Raw genomic sequence first — 15293 nt, 5'->3', positions numbered from 1 at the left:
TTTGGGATTGGAGTGAAAACTGACCTTTTCCAGTCCTGTGGCCACTGCTGAGTTTTCCAAATTTGCTGGCATATTGAGTGCAGCACTTTCACAGCATCATCTTTCAGGATTTGGAATAGATCAACTGGAATCCCATCACTTCCACTAGCTTTGTAGTGATGCTTTCTAAGGCCCACTTGACTTCACATTCCAGGATATCTAGCTCTAGGTCAGTGATCACACCATCCTGATTATCTGGGTCATGAAGATCTTTTTGTACAGTTCTTCTGTGTATTCTTGCCATCTCTTCTTAATATCTTCTGCTTATGTTATGTCCATACCATTTCTGTCCTTTATCGAGCCCATCTTTGCATGAAATGTTCCTTTGATATCTCTGATTTTCTTGGGGAGATCTCTAGTCTTTCTCATTCTGTTGCTTTCCTCTCTTTCTTTGCATTGATCACTGAAGAAGGCTTTCTTATATCTCCTTGCTATTCTTTGAAACTCTGCATTCAGATGCTTATAGCTTTCCTTTTCTCCTTTGCTTTTTGCTTCTCTTCTTTTCACAGCTATTTGTAAGGCCCCTCAGACAGGATTTTGCTTTTTTGCATTTCTCTTCCATGGGGATGGTCTTGATCCCTGTCTCCTGTACAATGTCATGAACCTCAGTCCATAGTTCATCAGGCACTCTATCTATCAGATCCAGGCCCTTAAATCTATTTCTCACTTCCACTGTATAATCATAAGGGATTTGATTTAGGTCATACCTGAATGGTCTAGTGGTTTTCCCTACCTTGTTCAATTTAAGTCTGCATTTGGCAATAAGGAACTCATGATCTGAGCCACAGTCAGCTCCTTGTATTGTTTTTGCTGACTGTATAGAGCTTCTCCATCTTTGGCTGCAAAGAATACAATCCATCTGATTTTGGTGTTGAACCATTTGGTGATTTCCATGTGTAGAGTCTTCTCTTGTGTTTTTGGAAGAGGGTGTTTGTTATGACCAGTGCATTTTCTTGGCAAAACTCTATTAGCCTTTGCTCTGATTCATTCCATATTCCAAGGCCAAATTTGCCTGTTACTCCAGGTGTTTCTTGACTTCCTACTTTTGCGTTACCGTCCCCAATAATGAAAAGGACATCTTTTTTGGGTGTTAGTTCTAAAAGGTCTTGTAGGTCTTCATAGAACCATTCAACTTCAGCTTCTTCAGCCTTACTGGTTGAGGCATAGACTTGGATTACTGTGATATTGAATGGTTTGCCTTGGAAATGAAGAGATATCATTCTGTCATTTTTGAGATTGCATCCAAGTACTGCATTTCAGACTCTTTTTGACCATTATGTCTACTCCATTTCCTCTGAGGGATTCCTGCCCACAGTAGTAGATATAATGGTCATCTGAGTTAAATTCACCCATTCCAGTCCATTTCAGTTCGCTGATTTCTAGAATGTCGACATTCACTCTTGCCATCTCTTCTTTGACCACTTCCAATTTGCCTTGATTCATGGACCTGACATTCCAGGTTCCTATGTAATATTGCTCTTTACAGCATCAGACCTTGCTTCTATCACCAGTCACATCCACAGCTGTGTATTCTTTTTGCTTTGGCTCCATCCCTTCATTCTTTCTGGAGTTATTTCTCCACTGATCTTCAGTAGTATATTGGGCACCTACTGACCTGGGGAGTTGCTCTTTCAGTATCCTCTCATTTTGCCTTTTCATACTTTTCATGGGGTTCTCAAGGCAAGAATAACTGATCAAAAATCCCTAAAGGTGTGATTTAACATTTAGTAATACTAATCTTAAAATGTGTAAAATAAACTCCTTTGAAATGACTTTAAAACTTACTATTTTCAGTGAAACAAAACTTTACATTAACAGTAAATTAGATTTATATGTTGTTAATTTTATATTATTACACCCTAACTTAATCGTTTTTCAGTTTTTTTATTTTTTCGTTTTTTTCAATATTTTCAATGAAGCTTAAAATGGTCAGGGTCAGCATGAACTACTGTCATATCGAGTTACAATCTGGGTTCAAAGGTTTTTTCATAAGTGTTTTTTATTTTTATTTTTCCTCTTCTCTCTCTCTTTGCCAGCATCCTTTAAGATGAATAATACTTTCTCTAAGGCAACATTTCTATATCTAAGCCTAATAGACCTTTTTCTTTCCTTTGTACTCTTTGCTAAAAGCCTTTGTAATGGAAAGTACCTTTCTTTGTGTCCTGCATTTTCCCTTATCTGAAGAGAAGGCTGCCTGCAGGCAGTCCCTTTGAGTTCTAGGAGGTTGCTATAACCTTCTTTGTGATTAGATCACCAGCAAACTGTTTCTTTCCTGCATAATGCACTTCTAAAACACTAATGAAAGGAAAATGAGCCAAACAATAACTTTCTAGGTTGAAGTGGGGTGGCAGGTAGGTCTTTGTTCTGTTCTTAGAGAGAGAATAAGTATAATATCTCATTTTTACATCAATATTGTTTTGGAGTATTGTATGTGGTTTTACTTTATTTTAGTTTTTTTTTTTTTTTAAACTTTAGGAAAGGCAATGGAATAGCTTAAAAGGAATGCCAAATTAAAGCTAGAGGATTGACGCAATTTTTATAACTAACCTTTGACAGAATTTTTTAGTTTGTGGGCTTTCTCCAACATTTGCATTATCACTTCCCAATCTTGAAAAAAAATCTATTTGATAAATTAAAAATGTAATAAAATACACAAATAATTTTGCAGTGCAAAACTATTAACTACCAAAAATGTCAAACACAAGTGTCACCGTTTTGTGGTGAAGGTGAACATAGTACCCCCAAATATGCCTTTTTGGCAAAAGGATTATTTTGACCTGATTGTTTTTAAGAAATAGCAAGCATAGGAGAAGCTCTGAAAGCAAAGTAGAAGTTATTTTTTTGTAAGAAAAAATTATATTCATAAGAGAAATCTTCACTTGGAAGGATGTATTCCTCTTTTTACCTGTGTAAGGTACTCATCTGACACAGTGTATGCTCCTCAGTTCTGTCTCATCCACAACAAAAATTTGGAGTGACGGACGTTACAGCCCTCCCATGGTGTGTCATGGTTCTTGGGTCTTGGACAGACTGTGTTATAGCTCTCAGGTCTCGAACGGACTATGTTATAGCTCTTAGACAAATCAGTGTTACAGCTCCATGTTACAACTCTATTTTATTTAGATAATAGCAGGAAAATCCATCCTCGATGTGTGAGGGCATGTCAACCCAAAGAGGCAAAGAGAAGAATGCCCAGTGTGTGGGAGAAAGAGAGAGGGAGAAAGAGAGAGAAAGAAAGAGAAAGAGTGCATGCACACAAGGCGAGAGAGAGTGCAAGCAAGCATGGGAGAGAAAGAGAAAGAGAGCACACACGTAGTGGGAAGAGAGAGAGAATGCACACTTTGGCTCCTCCTTTTTTATGTTTTTCCTCCCCCTGGGCCTACCCTATGTAAATTGGGTTAGCCAGGAGTGCTGTTTGTTCTACTTGAAGTCCTCACTCTGGTCCTCTGACCTTCCTTTGACCTTCCTTTGTTCTATTTTCATGGGCTTTTCCCTTCCTTGTCTTTTAGCCACCGCCATTTTGGACTCCTGTTTCCTATTCTAACTACCTAACACCTGGAAGAGGAGGACAATATTTCTAGAAACTTATCAATCTCAAAGGCAGCTACTTAAATCTGCATAACAATTTTAGCTTTGTTTACTGCTCTTGCTTGATAACCGCCCATAACCAACTCCCTCTATCCTTATGGAATCTTATTTAGTCTTTAGCTGGATATGGTATTTAAGGTGGTGATTTGAGCTGTTTGGGGGAAATTACCCACACTTCCTGGGTGTCTCCAGTGAATACAAAGGTATGTATATTATTAAACTTGTGTCTGTTTGTCTCATGATAATCTTTGTTATTACATGGGGATCTCAGCCAAGAACTTAGAAGCATAAAGGGAAAATATTTTTTGTTCTCCTACAGTTGTACCATGAAGCTAATATGTACAAAATTTGAGTTTTGCAGTTGATATACTAATATTCACGTTCTGCATATGGATGCTCAAATGTGGCATTTGCAGTGAAATTCCAGAAACAATAAGAATGTTAGTTGTAGGTGAAAAAAATAAAAAATAAACTAAATTTTCTTGGGTCAGATAATATAGGTCCCTTCAGAATAGCAAAAAGGACGTGAGGCTTTTGGGTCAATACGGCTGAGTGGAAAGACTTGCACTCCTCTCCTCTTGTGAGAGCTCTAAAATCACAACTAGCTGTTGAACAACCATCAACAGAAGAATGCTGGAAGGCTTCAAAAAAGATACCACATGTCCAAATACAGAAAGATGATGGGAGGAGCACAATCACAATAAAATTCAAATCCCATACCCACCAGGTAGATGACATAAAAACTGGAGGACAATAATATCAAATAAGTTCTCCCACTGTTGTGAATTTTCTGAACCCTACATCAGGCTTCCCAGCTGGGGATCTGACAAAGAGACTGGGATTCCCAGAGAAAATGACCTTGAAGACTGCAAGATTTGACTATAGGACTTCCACAGGACTAAGGGAAACAGAGACTCCAGTCTTGGATAGCACAAGTAAAATCTTGCACACAACAAGTCCCGGAGGAAAGCAGCAGTGACCTGACAGGACCCTGAACCATAACTACCTGCTAATGTTGGACGGTCTCCGGTGAAGGCGTGGGGTTGCAGGCACTCCCCACAGGGACAGGCACACTGGTGCAGCAGTCTGTGAAGTTCTGACTTGGCATAAGCCCTCTTGGAGGTCTCCATTAAAGTTACCAGAGAGCCTGTAGACCCCAGCCATCAAAAGATAATCAGATTAAAGCTTTACTGAGCAATGTCCTGTCCACTAGAGCAAGACCCATTTTTCCCATCTCCAGTCCCTCCCATCAGGAAGCTTACACAAGCCTGTTAGCCTCTTCCATCAGAGGGCACAGAGGACACAAGAAGAACCACAGTCCCACAGTGGCTAAAACAAAAGCCACATTACAGAAAATTCATCAGGATGAAAAAGCAGGAAGTTATGTCCCAAATAAAGGGACAAGATAAAACCCCAGAAAAACAACTAACGGAAATGGAGATAGACAATCTTCCAGGAAAATAAATCAGAATAATGATAGTGAAACTGATCCAGGATCTTGGGAAAATAACGAAGATGCAAGAAATTTTTACCAATGACCTAGAACTAAAGAACAAGCAAACGAGATGACAAACACACTAGAAGCAATCAATAGCAGAATAACTGAGGCAGAAGAACAGACACAAGACTTGGTGGACAGAATGGTGGAAATCACTGCCGCAGAACAGAATATTGAAAAATGAATAAAAATAAATAAAGTTAGCCTAAAAGACCTCTGGGACAAAGTTAAATGCACCAACATTTGCATTATAAGGATCCCAGAAGGAGAAGAAAGAAATAAAAGACCTGAGATAATATTTGAAGAGATAGTAGCTGAAAACTTCCCTACCATGAGAAAGGAAATAGGCAACCAAGTCCAGCAAGCACAGTGAGTCTCAGTCAGGATAAACCCAAGGAGGAACACAACGAGACACATAGTAGCCAAACTGACAAAAATTAAAGATAAAATATTAAAAGAAACAAGGGAAAAAAGACAAATATACAAGGGGACTCCAATCAGGCTATCAGCGGATTTCTCAACAGAAACTCTACAAGCCAGAAGGAATGGTGTGATATATTTAAAATAATGAAAGGGAAGAATCTACAACCAAGAATAGTCCATCCAGCAAGACTCTCATTCAGCATTGATGGAGAAATCAAAAGCTTTCCAGACAAGCAAAAGTTAAGAGAGTTCAGTACCACCAAACCAGCTGTACAACAAATACTAAAGGAACTTCTCTAGACAGGAAACACAAAAGAAGGGAAAGATCTTCATAAAATAAACCCAAAACAATTAAGAAAATGTTAATAGGATCATACATATCCATCATTATCTTAAATTTAAATGGATCAAATGCACCAATCAAAAGACATAGACTGGCTGGGTGGATGAAAATGTGCATGTATGCTCTTCCACTTACTACATCACTCTGCTTGACCCCCCAAATTGTATGTAGTTATTTTTTATTGGTAGGTTAATCAGGTTCCCATTATGGCTTGCAATTGTAATTATCTTTTATTTTTATTTCTTGCTATTGATTGTGAAAATGGATAAACATCTTCTATGATCGTGATCATCTAACTATTACTCACTTAATATCACTGTATCATGATTGGTCAAGAGAAAAATAACAGAACTCTATATTACCAAATCTTCCATTTACTAAAACAGGCAGTAATCACTTTTTTAACAAATCCAGATGCATCAGAATTATCTTGAAATATTTTGAAATATAAAGAAAACGAGCTTGAATTTTATGAGACAGAAGATATAGTTAGATGACTTTATTATAAATTCTTTATAAACTCTACTACTCTATTATATAGAATGTGTGTAATATAGTTTAATTTATTGTTGCTGCTGTTGTTGTCATTGTTTTGTAAACAATGTTGAAACAATTTGGTAAAGATAACAATGAAATTGATATGTATAGATTTGAAACAGCATGTAAGTTTGCAAGAAAGCAAACTACTCAGATGACTCTGGTGTTGTATATAATCACAAACAGTATAGAGAAGTAACTGCTAATGGCCTCGAAAATCTATGAGTATTGGCTCTGTGTGCGTGTCATAAAGTTGCATTGAATTCTCCCTACTGCCACTCTACAATCATCACATCATTTATTGTGGTTGATTCTCGATCTTTCAAACTTGTTTTTATAGTGTCTTCTTGTAAACTTCTTACACATTTATGTTTAACCTTTCCAAACATCATGATATATCACTGAAATATCACTGCATTTAAATTGTCATGCAGACTGTTTTCCAACATTGCTGATACTCTCCTTTTCCATGGACATGTGTTTCAGGGATTCATTTTGATCATTTGAATATCTTAATAGTTTTGGTAGAACAAAACATTATAATCTGAAAGGCTGAAACATTTAATCACTACTGTGATACCCTTCAAAACTCCTTTCCCTCTGACGTGCAAATAAGTAATATTCAAGATGACACATGCTCCATCCACAAGGGTCTCTGAGAGACCAGGATAATCATAGCCCTCAAGGATTGATGTGTGGTGTAAGAGACTAAATATTTAAATTGAGTTGTATAAATACATATGTATGTGTGTATATTTATATATAAATATATATATTTGTGAAGAATATAATAAGCATATATGTTTGCATGAATATGCATAAAATCAGTGATGTCTTAGAAAATGAGTTTATTATTATACTACTGCAGATATTATTACTTTAGGTGAGTAAAATTAATTTTCTACAATAAGAATATTCCACATAACTTCAGGTAACAGTGACTTTCTGTCACTATGTAACAAGAATTTCATTTCCTCTAGTTTCAAATAAGATTTTTCTAATTATCCTGCTTAGCCTTTACCTATAACATTTTTAAAGTTCAAAATTTAACAGTGTGTTCAATGCACTTAGCACTTTTATTAACACTCTCCTCAAAATAACAGCTTTTCTAGATTCTGACTACAACATGATTTCAAAGCTTACTCCCCCATTTAGTCATTTCTTTTAGCTATACCTAACATTCAGATGCCAAGTTCTGTATTATTTATTCACTTATGTGTAATTAATTGCATCAAAACTTAGTTTTGCACATTTATTTTTTCACAGTTAATCAGTTACCTGGTTTAGTATGTCTGATTGCTTCTGGCTCAGGAAATTTGTCAGTTTGGGCTGTAAGGATAGGAATCTTCTTTCAAGCTCATTTATGTGACTATTTTCCTGTCACAGTATCTTGTCACATGAGTCTCCACAGGCTACCCTCTAATATGGCAGCTTGTTTCTGCCAGGGTGAGTTGAAACAGATAGAGCTGGTGAGCATGTGAAAGTGGAGTAAGACTCTCACTGTAACCTAATATTAGAAGGAGCATACAATATGACATCATTTCTATCATATTTTACTAGTTTCAAGCATGTCAGTACATCCAGCCCATACCCAGAGAGAGGGGATTGCACAAATGTGTAAAGATCAGGAGTTAGGGATCATCAGGGCCTATCTTAAAGGCTGCCTGCTACAATCTTATTATAATTTTTATTATAAACAACATATAACAATTCAGGAAATAATGACATCTTAAAAATATTTTTTTCTTTTATGTAAAGTTAAGGACTTGTAAATCATAAAAACACTTTCCAAATTTTCTATGACTTCCCAGTTTATTTTTTAAAAAGCATTCTCTAACTCTTCCTAAGGCTAAAAACTCTAAAATCTCTCATTTCCCAGTCTTTCTTCTCCATTTTTCTGCCAAGCTGGACCACAAGTACCTGTTTTATGACACCCTCCCTCATTCAATTTTCTCTATAACTACTGATTTTCTAATTCTTATTCCAGGCATATACAATAAATTCAGAAAAGAGACTGTGCCATGGGCTTCTTTTAATTATGTGGGAAAGGGTGTTACGTGAGAAAGGAAAAAAAAATGTATAAATATTTAAAATAAGCCTGGTAAACTATCTGTACATATAAACACATGGCTACTATATTTTCCAAAGCACCTAGTGGGCATTCACAGAAAAACTTAATTTGTGGTTTCAATCTGGAATTGAAGTGTAGATTCTGAAGACAGTGTCAGGAACTAAAGGCGTGCAAGTATTAGCATAGCTTCCAACATTCAAAGGAATAAGGAAAGTCTACATGATAGAAAAAAAAATTGATTTTAAAGATCAAGTCATGTAAAATGATCATAAGTCTCATGAATTAATTAAAAAGTTATTCTATAACACTGAAATTATACACACTAAACAGAAATTATAAGTTATGCATTTATTGACTCCTCAAAAATGTTATAACTATAATTTATTTATTCATAATTGATAAAATAATTATTTTATAGTTACTTAATTTATAAATAATGAATTTACAATTTATAAAATATAGGTTAATTTATATACTTTATTTATTAAAAGAACATATCTAAAATGGCAAACTATTTTGGTATTCAACCCCCAAAAGTTAATGAGATTGAATTCAATAATTTCTTTTTAATTTTAATATTATTAAGGTCAGATCAATTTTAAGTGAAATTCATTTTTTAGAGTGCTAAACAGGATGAGTCCACATTTTTCTACTTTTTAAAGCAATTTTTAATTTATGCTTTTTCTAAAATAATTTGAAATCAGTTTCCCAAAAGAAATTGAGTTTACTAAAATTTTTGCAGGAAATATTTATGTCTATTATACCACACTTATGGAAGAAAGTGAAGAAGAACTAGAGTATCTTGAAAGTGAAAGAGGAGTGAAAAAGTTGGCTTAAAGCTCAACATTCAGAAAACTAAGATCATGGCCTCCAGTCCCATCACTTCATGGCAAGTAGATGGGGAAACAGTGGAAACAGTAGCAGACTTTATACTTTTGGGCTCCAAAACAACTGCAGATGGTGACTTCAGACATGAAACTAGAAGACTATTCCTCCTTGGAAGAAAATTTATGACCAACCTAGACAGCATATTAAAAAACAGACATTACTTTACCAACAAAAGTCAAAGCTATGGTTTTTCCAGTAGTCATGTATGGATATGAGAGTTGGACTATAAAGAAAGCTGAGTGCCAAAGAATTGATGTTTTTAAATTGTGGTGTTGGAGAAGACACTTGAAAGTCCCTTGGACTCCAAGGAGATCAAACCAGCCCATCCTAAAGGAGATCAGTCCTGAGCATCCATTGGAAGGACTGATGCTAAACTGAAACTCCAATACTTTGGCCATCTGATGCAAAGAACTGACTCATTAGAAAAGACCCTGATGCTGAGAAAGATTGAAGGCAGAAGAAGAAGGAGATGACAGAGGATGGGATGGTTGGATGGCATCACTGACTCAATAGACATGAGTTTGAGTAAACTCTGGAGTTAGTGATGGACAGGGAGGCCTGGCATGTTGCAGTCCACGGGGTCACAAAGAGTCAGATTCAACTGAATGACTGCCCTGAACTGAACAGCAGTATTTTAACTTTAGATATAAAAGTTCCCTTAAACTTGTTATAAAACTAATTTGAAGCAAAGTTCAATCAGTTCAGCAAAGTCACATACAGAATTATTAGCAAATCTAACACTAAAAACACGGTTTTGGACTTCCCTGGTGGTCCAGTGTTTGAGAATCCACCTGCCAGTGCAGGGACATATGTCCAATCCTTGGTCCAGGAAAATCCCACGTGTGAAGAAGCAACTAAGGCCATGAGCCAAAACTAATTTAGCCAGCCCTCTATAGCCTGTGAGCTGCAACAGTGAAGTCCAAGTCTAGAGCCCATGTTCTGCAACAAGAGAAGTCACTGCAATGAGAAGTCCACGCATGGTAGCAGAGTAGCTCTGGCTCACCACAACTAGAGAAAGTCTGCATGCAGCAATGAAGTCAGAACAGTCAATGAATAATTTTTTTAAGATATATTTACCCAATCTATAATATAAATTTCTATTTATATAGTTCTTCCTAGTATATACATCCAGAGAAGGCAATGGCACTCCACTCCAGTACTCTTGCCTAGAAAACCCCATGGACGGAGGAGCCTGGAAGGCTGCAGTCCATGGGGTCGCTGAGGGTCGGACACGACTGAGAGACTTCACTTTCACTTCTCACTTTCATGCATTGGAGAAGGAAATGGCAGCCCACTCCAGTGTTCTTGCCTGGAGAATCCCAGGGATGGTGGAGCCTGGTGGGCTGCTGTCTATGGGGTTGCACAGAGTTGGACACGACTGCAGTGACTTAGCAGCAGCAGCAGCAGTATATACATCAAGTATGTTAATTTATGTATAATTATTATGAGGAAATAAAAGTAAAAAGTAAATGTTTCACAAATCACTTTATACTTTCAGCTGGCAACATTTTCAAGCAGATGGGAGCAATGAGAGATAAAAATCCTGTTTATATTAGTGGCCAGTTGATATAGAAGAACGTGGAGTGTCTCAAAAGACTATTCTACTGATTGTGATGTAGGCCATCATCAGCCAATCCAGAAACTATAAACATTGATGGAACTAGAAATTTTAGAAATTATTTGAAAGTACAGATTCCATCATGGTATTCTATAAAAAATGTCCAAAACTCATTCTTTTAAAAATGGCAACCTATAAACACTATAAGCTGTAGACTGTAAAAAAAAAAAAAAACAAGTATACCACTGCCAGTACTATATTTATTATGGTGTCAAAGTTGAGGTTAATATTTAAAAAAGAATCTTCAGACCTAACAATCCTGCATGCTTACTGGATATGGTTCAAGACTTGGGTTACATTCTGCTAACAAGTAAATTATAGAATTAAGTCATGAGTCTCAAAACCTCATTTTATGTCTTATAATATTAGTAAATACTTCATGATTTTTAGAGAAATGTGGTAACCTTTATTAAATCAAATTAGCAAAACTTTCTTTTCTTAGAAAGAAACCTGCATTTTAGTTCCTAATACATAAATAAAAAGAGGAGTTCAGTTCAGTCGCTCAATCTTGTCCAATTCTTTGCAACCCTATGGACTGCAGCACGTCAGGCTTCCCTGTCCATCCCTAACTCCTGGAGCTCAAACTCATGTCTATCACATCGGTGATGCCATCCAACCATCTCAAAAAGAGAAAGCCTTATTCTTATTTAGAAATCACAATTTAGAGGTTTCCTTAGCTAGGAGCATAATAATTTTCTATTTTTTGTTGCCCACTGTAACCAAAACTGAGCTATTTAGACCTGAAAGAAACCAAAAAACCCCAAGAAGATAGCTATTTTTAAGTACCTTACAATGTAATGCATTTTCCTTAGAGCTAAACAGCATTTTCTTCTTGTTCACCTTTTCTCTATACCTAATATCAATTTAATGCAAAGTATAAAGACTTAATTTTTCCCCAGGAAAGACAACAATATTTGCTGCTTGTTTTCATCCTAAAGCTGTATTGTCTTGTTTGATGTACTCTTTAAAATGCTCCTCACAAAGTAGAATCATGTGTATCTAATTTCAACATACCAAAATCAGTGGGTGAAAGATGTGAAAAGTGATGACTGCAAAATATATTCAGTTTCAAGTAAAGTACTTGTTTTCATGTCAGGCACTTGGTTTCTCTAACAGCTGCCAATATCAAAAATTTACTTTGTTAATTGGGGAGGCTTCCCAGGTAGCTCAGTGGTAAATAATCCATCTGTCAATGCAGGAGACTCAGGAGATAGGAGTTCAATCCCTTGGTTGGGAAGATCCCCTGGAATAGGGAATGACAACTCACTATGGTATCCTTGTCTGGAGAATTCTGTTGACACAGGAGCCTGATAGGCTACAGTCCTTGGGGTTGCAAAGAGTTGGACATGAATGGGCACTTCTATTATGTTTTAATGGTAAATGTAAGTCACTACAGGATTTTAATATTTTATACGTTTTGAAGTATATAATTTACATTCACATTTTAAATGGGTATATTTTTAGTTTTTATGAAATTGATATAGAAATTATACTAAAAACAAGACAATAAATACAGTAAAAAGTAATAGTAGCCTACCCCATTTATCTCATCTTTACTCTATAGAAACATAATTTAAATTATTTTGTTATTTTTTTTATTACCTCTATTTTACTAAGTAATATACTTTCAGTTCAGTTCAGTCACTCAGTCATGTCTGAATCTTTGCAATCCCATGGATTGCAGCAAACCAGGCTTCCCTGTCCATTACCAATTCTCAGAGTTTGCTCAAACTCATGTCCATAGAGTTGGTGATACCATCCAATCATCTCATCTTCTATCATCCCCTTCTTCTCCTGCCTTCAATCTTGCCCAGTATCAGGGTCTTTTCCACTGAGTCAGTTCCTTGCATCAGGTGGCCAAAGTATTGGAGCTTCAGCTTCAGCATCAGTCCTTCCAGTGAATATTCAGGACTGATCTGCTTTAGCATGGACTGGTTGGATCTCCTTGCAGACCAAGGGACTTTTAAGAGTCTTCTCCAACACCACAGTTCAAAAGCATCAATTCTTCAGCACTCAGATTTCTTTGTGGTCCAACTGTCACATTCATAAATGACTACTGGAAAAACCATAGCTTTGACTAGACAGACCTTGTTGGCAAAGTAATGTCTCTGTTTTTCAATATGCTGTCTTTATTGGCCATAGCTTTTCTTCCAAGGAGCAAGCTTCTTTTAATCTTTTTTTTTTTAATGAAAAACTAACATACTTTACCATTATATATTTACTCTCTGTTATTATAAATAATTGGAGAAGGGAATGGCAACCTACCCCAGTGTTTTTGCCTGGAGAATTCCATGAACAGTGGAGCCTGGCTGGCTACATTACATGGGATGGCAGAGTCAGACATGTCTGAGAAACTAACACATACATACATATATAATAAATAATAATTTAACTTGTTCTAACATAATTTAGCACATCCAAGTAACACAAATTACATGGTCAGTTCAGTTCAGTCATAGTCGTATCCAACGCTTTGCGACCCCCTGGACTGCAGCAGGCCAGGCCTCCCTGTCCATCACCAACTCCTGGAGTTTACTCAAACTCATGTCCATTGAGTTGGTGATGCCATCCAACCATCTCATCCTCTTTTGTCCCTTCTCCTCCATGGTAGATATATACTGAACTTTGCATCGTATGCTAGCTCCTTTTCAAATTTATGGAAAAGATTCACATTTGTTTCATATATCTACAAAACTGCATGCTGCTGCTAAGTCGCTTCAGTCGTGTCCGACTCTGTGTGACCCCATAGACGTCTGGCAGCCCACCAGGTTCCCCCGTCCCTGGGATTCTCCAGGCAAGAACACTGGAGTGGGTTGCCATTTCCTTCTCCAGTGCATGAAAGTGAAAAGTGAAAGTGAAGTCACTCAGTTGTGTCTGACTCTCAGAGACCCCATGGACTGCAGCCTACCAGGCTCCTCCATCCATGGGATTTTCCAGGCAAGAGTACTGGAGTGGGGTGCCATTGCCTTCTCTGACAAAACTGCATAGTATCACTTTATTAAGCACAGAGCTGCCTGTTCAAATAATTGCAGGTTTCAACAATCGCATCTTGGGTAGCTTACACTATCTCATTTTGCCTTTATTTCTTCAGTTGTGAAGATTGGCTGTTAGAATTCTATGATTTTAGTTAAAAAAAAAAAAAGAATTGACAGTAAGTAGTTAACAAGTGTTAGTTATTAGAGTTTCCACTCTCTTTTCAATTCTAATATGCACATTTAGCTATTGGTCCTGGATCAGGGTTTAGCTGCTAGATTTTTCTGCTGTGGTATATGACACAACACTGTATCTAACAAAAGATTGACCTTGAATTCCATTCTATAATGATGTATATTACAATTGATTGATTCAGTTTCTGTGAAATCTTTTGTCATTATTATTGATATCATTAAGCCTATTTATTGAGTCAAATTTGAAAATTAAAAAAGCGATTCATAGTGTGACTATGTAAATAAGGTTTATGTAAAATTATTTAAAGTACTATGATTTTTTTTTTTTTATCTTGTATTTTGTTTTATTTGGCCACACCACACAGCATGTAGGATCTTAGTTCCCTGACCAGAGATCAAATCTGTGTCCCTTACACTGGAAGATGCAGTCTGTACACCAAGGAAGTGCCCTTAACTTGTGTTTAAAATCCTTTATTCTTATTTCAAATTCTGAATCTTTAGAATGTCTTTTTCCTTGGGAAACCTTCCTCATGAACTCCCTCCATTATTCTGATATATATATATATATATATATATATATATATATATATAATTGGAGAATAAGTGCTTTACAGGGCGGTGTTGGTTTCTGCCATATGACTACATGAATCAGCCATAGGTGAACATATGTCCCCTCCCTCTTGAACCTCCCTCCCACTCCCCACCTCATTCTGGCCTTCCAGGTTATCACAGAGCGGTGGGTTGAACTCCCTACATCCTACAGGAAATTTCCACTGGCTCTCTAATTTACATACAGTCACGTGTATGGTTCAAAGCTACTTCCAGTTTGTCTCACCCTTTCCTTCCCCTGCTGTGTCCACAAGTCGGTTGTCTGTCTGCGTCTCTATTGCTATCCTGCAAATAGGTTCATCGGTACTATTGTTCTAGATACCATGTAGCTGAGATCTTATTAAGAACAGCAGAAAGGCATTCATGAAACATTATTTCACTACTGCTTTGTTGATTTGATCCTTTATTACTTCAGTTCCATAAGGAAACTTTTGTATCACTAAAGGACATCATTCATTATATGCCAAGAAATAGATTGTGAAAGCTTTTTGTAGGGATTTCTTTATATGTAT

This window comes from Bos javanicus, chromosome 12 (assembly GCF_032452875.1).
Source record: "Bos javanicus breed banteng chromosome 12, ARS-OSU_banteng_1.0, whole genome shotgun sequence".
In the NCBI taxonomy this organism is placed as follows: Eukaryota; Metazoa; Chordata; class Mammalia; order Artiodactyla; family Bovidae; genus Bos; species Bos javanicus.
Note: the sequence above shows the minus strand (reverse complement) of the source record.